The sequence below is a fragment of the Miscanthus floridulus genome, chromosome 17 (assembly GCF_019320115.1).
Source record: "Miscanthus floridulus cultivar M001 chromosome 17, ASM1932011v1, whole genome shotgun sequence".
Taxonomy (NCBI): domain Eukaryota; kingdom Viridiplantae; phylum Streptophyta; class Magnoliopsida; order Poales; family Poaceae; genus Miscanthus; species Miscanthus floridulus.
In genome coordinates this window covers 34,779,952-34,788,809 of record NC_089596.1, presented here as the reverse complement: position 1 = coordinate 34,788,809, position 8,858 = coordinate 34,779,952, and the positions used below count along the sequence as shown (strand labels likewise).

The window sequence follows — 8,858 nt, the reverse complement described above, 5'->3', positions numbered from 1 at the left end:
TGTCTCTGCCCCCAGCTGGAGCCATCCGCGCCATGACGCCATCACTGTGGCCCGTGCCCTCGCAACCGCCCCTGGCACCATAGTACAAAGTCTGAGCGGGTGGTTGCGCCGAATCAGAAGCGCCAGGGTGACCCGCGACCGCACCATGACCGTAACCCTAACCTAAGCGCACTGATCCCCTCCACGTGGCCCCAAGCTCCCTTCCGCCGTTCACCTCGCCATGATCACCGCCTCCCTATAAGAAGGCACCCCGAGGTGCCCTAGCCATTTCCCATCACCCCGCCGCCGCCCTGGTGGCCATCATTTTCCGTCGTAACCAAGAGAGGGAAGGGAAGGGGGAAGAAAGGGGGGGCAGCAAGAGAAGGCCGCCGAAGAGGAGCCGCTGGTTCGGAGGACGACGTGCCGTCCGACCACGGCGGAGCAGCTGCTCGGCACGGCACGGCCATGCCTCGACACTGCCTCGACTCACCCGGCATCAACATCCTTTCACCATCACCACCTACGGTGAGCCCATCACCCTTTCGGCTCTTTACCGTAGTGCTCGCGGGCATCACATCGCCGTCTCCGTACCGGGAACGAGCAAGAGGAGGCCCTGGCTCCTGAACCTGCCTACACACACGCACGTACACCTATCGTCCAAGCCACGGACCGCACTGAGCACCGAGGGCCTGGGAACGCTAGAGGGGCGACATGTTGCGGAGCATGCCCGCCATGGCTAGAGCTCACCATGGTGAGGTTCTGTTCTTACCGCGTTAGGCCAGTAGAAGCGAGGGAAGGAGGGCTACCTGTTTTGCCTTGGCAAGGAACGTACCGCGCGCAGCAAGAGGAGGAATAGAGCCACGTGGGAGAGCTGCTCACGTTCACCTTGTCGGTGGAGCCGCGCTCCAGAGCACCGTCGTGCGAGAGCGTCCAAATCGCCCAGCCACCTCGCTAGACAGGGGCGGGCCGAGAAGTCTTCGGTTGAGCCTATATACGCTACCGAGGAGCCGCCGTGGCTAGGAAACAGCCGCTCACCGCCGGCGGACGTGCCACCGTGCGGGAAAGCAAGGGGAGGAGCCGGGATAGTAGTTCGGTGCACCAGGTGCGCCGTGGACCAAGGGGAAAAAAAGGAAGGTGAACACGGTCCACCGTAGACCCCACGTGCACCCGTGGATTGCTCAGTCATGCCCACCGTGAACCAAGCCCACAGCGACTAGGACCCTTTTTCAAATCCACAGCGCAACGTGGCATCACGAGGAGCTGCCACGTGTCACTGCCTGGGGTTCCCAGTTCATTTTTCTTTTTCAGAATTCATTTAAGCTTAGAAAATTCATAACTAATTCATTTTAACTCAGAAAAACACCAAACCAGAGTCCAATTTTTTCTAAAAAGGAGCTCTACATCATAGGCTTGTGTTTGAATGCATTTGGATCTTTCAAAATTCTGTTGCTTCTTTGTGCACCTTTATAGGAGTTACTCACGCGACCATATGATACGTTTAACAGAGCCGGAGGACCTGCCGATCGAGGAGTACGACCCTGACTACAGCGAGGACTTGGGAGACGACCTGCCAAGTGCCACGCCCCACCCAAACTCGTAGATCCTATTATGCATGCTATAACTAGAATTGCTAGCGCTTTATCTTTTATGCAATAATACGATGTAGGTTGCATGGTAGTTTTACTTGAGCCTTATACCTTGCTGCAACCTTACTCCTGCACACCCGCTGATAGGCTAGATGCTCGCTTGTTACATACTTACTGCTTTACTCTTACTCGCATTATATCTGTGATGTGATGCTGGTGAGGGAGAGACGTATGTGCGTAAGGCACGAGGTGCCGTAAAACTTGGTAAAAACTGGACAATGAACATGGGGAGATCTTGGCGTGTGTCTTGGGTGTGTGGTGAGGGTTGAGTCAATCGGACAGGATCTTACGACGAGTCTTTGGGGCAAGTCTTGCCGAAGGGGTGCGACCTGGGCATCCCTTGCGAGAGTTACCTGTGGCGGGTATATGAGAGAGGTGGACCGGGGTGTTGGTTATCCCTGGTGAGGTGCTGTCATGGCACGGGGAGTAAGTGATCCCCTTTTTGAGAAGATATCCTGTCCGGTCCCCCTAAGGACTGGTATGTCTTGTGAACCGGAACCATGGGACCTTCGTGCACACCACTCGCTCCCAATGGGCGGGGGACGATTACCCGACTGATTAGGGCAGTATCACCACTACTAGGATGGAAGGTGATAGTGTAGGGAGGTACGGGCATGGGGACCCACACCCTCCTAAGACAGCGTAGTGACCTTGGGGGCCCGGTACTATGTCTCACAGTCTCAGCATTTCGGTGGACTCCGGGGTGGCCCAGGGCTGAGTGGTAGGGTGGTACTGTACCGGTTGGGAGGCAGTCGGAATCAGCCTAGACAAGCCGGATCATCGAGGATGGCGATCTTGTGGATTACCAGGTGTACACGCTCTGTAGAGTTGATCGATCTATACGTATAGCCGCGTCCTCGGATATGGACTTTTCCATGACCTACGCTTCACTTGATTAGAGAGAGGAGTCCCTTCTACCTTTCCCCTGGGTTTTGTGTTGGACTCCGGCTTTGGCCGTTGAGACGAGATCTGAGTGGGAGTCGATCTCGTCGCCTAGGGAGAGAGTGAGATGAGATGAGTTGTGTGTGATGGGTGGGGAGAACGTGTGAACATGATGGGTTAAGTAAAGAAAACCTAATGAACATATTATTGTCTAAACATTAACTACTTGCATAGGAAACCCACAGCCTAAATAGGTCTCTTTCTATTTTTACCCAATGCATTCCACTCTCCGCAAAGCAATGCAAGCATGGGGTGGGCGATGCGTGGCCAGTACCAAGTGTACTGATAGATTTTTGGCAGGTTCCGAGCCTGAGTACGACTACGAGGGCGATGACTGGGAAGACTAGAGGGTCTGTTCTGCGCTCGAGCTGGTTTTAGGAGATCGTGTTTCCGCTGCTATCCTCATCTGATGCTGTTCAGGATGCTATGTGTGAGTGTGTTCCGCCCTGCGTGGCGAAGAGAATAATTTATGTAAAACTCTCTATGGTATTCTGATAATCGTGTATGACTTGATGTATCACTGAGATTTGGGTAAATTGATGAATCGTTCGTCATTTTACACGTCGTTTCTGTGGATTTCTCTTCGTGGAAATCAAGGACGTTTCACCCTACGTTCACCGGCTACATAGGATTTGATCAAGCAGGACCTTCCCAGGTTCACCTTCCTCAGCTTGCAGGATGGGACTAGCCGGGGTCTTCCTGTATGCATCAACCCTAACATGTTGGGTGGGAGCAACCTTCTCCACATCATTCAGAGAGGTCTTGGCAATAGGGCCCAAGTGGGCAATGATAGGACGATAGTTTTGACTATTACCAGCAGCAGTCTTACAAGGAGGTCTCTAGTGGACACCAGGGAGGATGCATGTCCTTCTCTACCCATGGCTACCATGACCATCCCATAGGTTATCATCAGCAGTAGATGGAGTATGCTCATTTCGACACCAGGCTCACCACCATCGAGGAGAACCAGCAGGAGATCCAAAACACTCTTCACCAACATTCCAAGTGGCAAGAAGTAGGACAATGCCTCGTCGCCATCCAGCAACAACAGCAACAGAAGAATGACAACTGGAACTACTTGTTTGGCCATCTCCACATTAACCACCCGCGTTGCTGAAGGACCATACCAACACCCAGCTTGGGGGAGGAGCCCCCATTTACCTAAGGTAAGTTTTCTTTCTAGTATTTTATTATTTTCTTTAGTTTATTTAATTTTCTAATTTGTATTAGTTAAAAAAATGGTAAACTAAGAAAATAAAATAAAAATTGCCTTTGTCTTATATATATATTACTATGGTATGATGTAAAAAAAGATGGAAACCAAATAAAAAAGTGTGTATATAGTTTGCTTAAGGTGTGCGTTAGTTTGTTTTTAAGAGTCAATAAATAAATAAAACTTGAAGATGATCTCACATGATGGAAATGATGAATAGTTGCTCTGTTGTAATTCCTTCAAGTACCTAGTTTTCAGTCTTGAATTCTCCCGAGTTTTGGATGAGATTGATTTGGCATGAGAATTCACTCTAAACTTGAAACTCATGGATAGCATATGCTTGATCTAAGTCTAGGTAATTGACGGATATGATATGAGAAGGTTTGAGCTGCTATTTATCTTATTCCATGTGATACTGAATTCTAGAGATTTCTTTTGGAAAACATAAAAATTCCACATGATGAGATCCTGTATGATAAAGTGTGAATTCCTACCAGAGCCAAACATGTTTATACTTAGGCTAGGAAAACTTTCACTTATATGTTGCTTGTCTGGCATTGAGTTTAGTCAAGCTTTGTTGATGCCTTATGAGAGGTTTGTCATGCTCTTAAAATCAAGATCACGTACACACCACCCGCATATGCACTACTCCTACACTAGGGGAAGGCGCAAAAACATGCTTTCCATCTAGATTCATCTAAAAATGTTTTACTCCTACACTAGGAGAAAACACCAAAAATATTCTTCATAGGTTTCCATCAAATAAATGCTCCAAGTTCTTGTTACTATATCTCCAACAATTGTTATGCAGAGAGAAGCAGGTGTCTATGCAAAAGTTATTCATAAAAAAAGAAGAGTTAAGAAAAAAAATGGACAAGTGTCCTAATTATCAAAACAATGGGTACTTAGATGCCCGCCTGAAAAAAGAGAGAGAGATGAATAAGATAGCCCATGTTTTCTTGTAAATATTTCCAAGTTTTTAAAGTGAGATATGTTTTCAAGGAGCATAGTAGAATTAGGTTAACTACCATATATATCCACCATATTCCATACACATGCACATCTTGATTTGATTGTATGACTTAACTCTCTTTGGATCCGAGGTTTGACTTTACAATATATGTATTACAAGTATGCTCTTTCATGCATTCACCCTTCCTATGAGCTCCACATAAGCATTAGTTATAGGAGAAGAAAAAGGCATAACATTATTATTATTGCCTTGGTGAGGATCCACAAATACCACATATATGAGAGACTTGAGAGTGTCATACAAAGGAATCTTTGAGTTTTTATTTTGAAAACTTATAAAACTCTAGAATAGTGGTTGAACAAAGAACATGAGACATAGTGCTTGACTTGATCGTTCTGTCTTTCAATTGCTCAAGACCCAAGTGAAGGCTACAAGTCCCATGGTTAAAAGTAATATGAGTAAGTTTGAAAGTCATATCAGTTTGGTCTAATTTGGAGGAGAGTTCTTGTTTGAATGCATGTGTACTTTTGAGAAGTTGTTATGACCCTAAATTTCTGATTCGTGCTAAGTTTAGTTTTGCTAAGGGTCTAGCAAAGGTTAAGCTTGAGGGAATTGTTGATGATAGTTACCGACCATTATAAACATCAATATAACCCGAGATAATGCATGAAAATGATCACCAACATAGACTTAGGGGTTTAAACTGACAATTTCCAGGAGTTTTGGTGAATCTATGTTTTCATCAGGGTATAATCAACAAACCGATAAGGGGGACTTAAACATCAAAGAAAAAATCAGAATTCTACTTTGAAACCAACTCTAGAAGGTTCTAGGGTACTCTCGAAGCCACGTCACCAAAGCGGAGTCCGAGAGGCTGCCAAGTGGGAACGCTCGACCCCACCAATAGGCCGCTCGGCCCATCCAGGGCCCACCTATCAGCCTCGTCGCTATGTTGGTTTCCCACCGTGTCCTAGGATGCATCTAAGCCATTGCTTAAGTCGGTTTGATCCAAGGGCTGACGTTGTATCCTCAGGGCTATATAATTTATCCCCCCTCCCTCCAGAAAGAATCAAGTCATCAAATCATTAGTCAGGGCTAGACAGAAAACTAGGGTTTCTAGAGATTAGAGATTAGAGCTCTAGTTTTTCAAGTTTCTAGTATAGATTAGCTAGCAAGGTTCAAGAAGAGTGTGGGCTATTGCTCAGGATTCTAGATCTACCATCTAGAGACTGGTATAGCCATTATATCTCTATATTTATGATATTGTGCTACATTAATATTATTATGTTGCTATTTATTATGTTCTTAGTTTGCTCTAGTTGCATGCTTGATATAATTATGATTAATGATGAGTTTATGCACATGTTTGCAAAGTGCTTAGCTCATTATGCGCGTGAGTTAAGTGGTTGACACTATATAAGCATGGTGCTTAGATATTGTTTGCCTATGGATGCCCTCTGCACTCTAGGTCATGTAGTAGATCACGGATGTAGCACTCCCATTGAGTCCTTTGTAGTTCGCTCCATGTTTATAGATCACATAGAACGTGATTGCGAAGGTAGACAAGCTCTGTTCTAGATCTTCCATAGTAATGTTCCTTATGCATAGATCTAGAGTCAGTTATACTATAGATGAGAGTGTATATATTACGGTGTACAAAAGACTTAGTAGTTAAGTAATGACTTAGGAATCTTTTGCTCTTAACGAATCTCCTGCTTAGTTGTACTATATTTTATGAGTCTCTAATTCTATATCTGGAATACCACTATTACCTTACACTTGTTATTTATTTACCCTTTGACTTACCCCTACCATAGCATGAGAGTGATTATTATTATAAGTATATACATTTGTCAATATCTCTATGCCAACACCACTCCATAAGCTCCTCCCTGTGGTAAAAATATAAATAACGATACCTAGTATACTCCCGGGTGAAATGCTACAATGGTATATTATTTGTGCGCTTGTGGATACCTTAATATCTATATTTTTCTCTAAAGTTTACAAGTGTCATTAATAATTACCAACCACACATTTCTAGCATTATGCTAGGGATGACAACCTAGTAACAAGTGATGCTAAGAAATGCCAACAAGCATTTTTGGCGTTGTTGCCGGGGAGAGGCACATGGCTAAAGAGAATTGACCAAATAAATACTTATTGATAAAATCATAACCTCTGCTTTAGCAGGCTTACCCTTGTTTGTCTTTGTTCATTTCTTATACAGGGTATTGCAGACTTGGTTGTGATTCACCAATAATTTTTTATTAGAATCAACCGAATCAAGAGGAAGCTCAACACCAGTTTCTGAAGTCATGGCTGAGAAGACTCTGTGTGAATTCTCTGCTCCAAGCACTGAGAACATCCGCACTGGACCAACACTCAAAACCAACAATCCCGAGTTTGAGCTCAAGCCAAGCGTCATCAACATGGTGCAAGCTACTCCATTCAGCGGAAAGGCACATGAAGATGCTAGTGCTCACCTTTAGAATTTTCTAGAGATTAGCAGCACAGTCATCATCAAGGATGTTGCTCAAGACATCATACTACTTCGCCTGTTTCCATTCTCACTAGTGGGAATTGCGAAGTAGTGGTTCTACATCAACAAAGATCATATCAACACTTGGGCAAGATGTTCAAAGGCCTTTCTAGAAAAGTTCTTCCCTGCGGGCAAGACAATGCCTTAAGAGGAAAGATTTCAAACTTCCAACACCAGAAAGGAGAAACAATTCCAGAAGCATGGGAATGTTTTTAGGAATACATTTCAAATTGTCCTCACCATGGGATGGAAGATTGGTTGCTCATGCAAAGTTTCTACCATGGATTAACTCAAAAAGCTTATGAACAACTCGATGCCACTGCTGGAGGATCATTTATGTCACTCACCCTTGGAAAAGTTGAAACTCTTATGGAAAAGTTTCTACATTTTATGAGTCTCTAATTCTATCTCTGGAATACCACTATTACCTTACACTTATTATTTGTTTTCCCTTTGACTTACCCCTGCCATAGCATGAGAGTGATTATTATCATAAATATACATATTTGTCAATATCTCTATGCCAACACCACTCCATAAGCTCCTCCCTATGGTAAAAATATAAATAATGATATCTGGTATACTCCCGGGTGAAATGCTACAATGGTATATTATCTATGCGCTTACCGATACTTTAATATATATATTTTTCTCTGAAGTTTACAAGTGTCAGTTATAATTACCAACCACACATTTTTTGGCATTATGCTAGGGATGACAACCTAGTAACAAGTGATGCTAAGAAATGACAACAAGCTGTCAGATACTTGCTGTGGATATGGAGAGAGAGAGACATGGAGGAAAATTCCTTGCCCGTGTGGTTCTGAAGGTTCCATCCATCAAGCTCAGGGTCACTTGTGTGTATGTATTGTTTGTTGTTGCGATATGCCCAAGCTTAACATCTGAATTATTGAAGACTATGGTACAAATAAATGGACATTGAAGCATATTGTCAGCACTTTGGACGTTCTTTTGGAGACTAACATTGAATTTGGTTACTTGGATGTTGATCAGTACTACACAATGGTTCACCCGGAATGGAATTTACTTCTCTTTGTTGGGGTTGGGGACGAAAATGACATCATCGCATATAACATGGACAGTAGAAAAGTTCATGTCATCCCTACATGTTAGAGTGCGTTTTTCAAATGGGATGTCCTGCCCCAAAATACCTACAGACCTTACTATCTTCCGTATGTTCCCTTGTTCTCAGAGTTGGAGTCATTAGCAAAGGAGTAAATAGAGTTCCATGATGTATCTCTCTATCATGACATGCTTAAATGGATCAATGTTGTTGGATTGTCTTGGATGGATGTTGTCATTATTTTGCAGCAACTTTAACTTATTTGTAATGTAAGCTAAGGTCTGTGCAGTGCCTACCATGAATATTATTAATGGTTGTTAAAGTTGCATTTTGGTACGAGTTGTGGATTTATAAAATTTACTCACTGCCAATGTCAGCATAGAGGGGGTAAGCTGACCTTCTTTAGATGCAAGGTAATTTCTCCTTATAGAACACAGACAACCAAACACCTTCTCAACAAGTTGCATCCGCTCGTGCAA

At 44.0% G+C, this 8,858-nt stretch overlaps 1 non-coding gene across 1 annotated transcript; it reads right to left on the bottom strand.

Annotated features, from left to right (window-relative positions):
• Positions 1-7,436: 7,436 nt before the first annotated feature.
• On the bottom strand, positions 7,437-7,543 carry LOC136519334 (small nucleolar RNA R71). The gene has a single exon (XR_010774885.1). It is a non-coding gene; the product is annotated as a small nucleolar RNA R71 (small nucleolar RNA).
• Between the last annotated feature and the right edge of the window lie 1,315 nt (positions 7,544-8,858).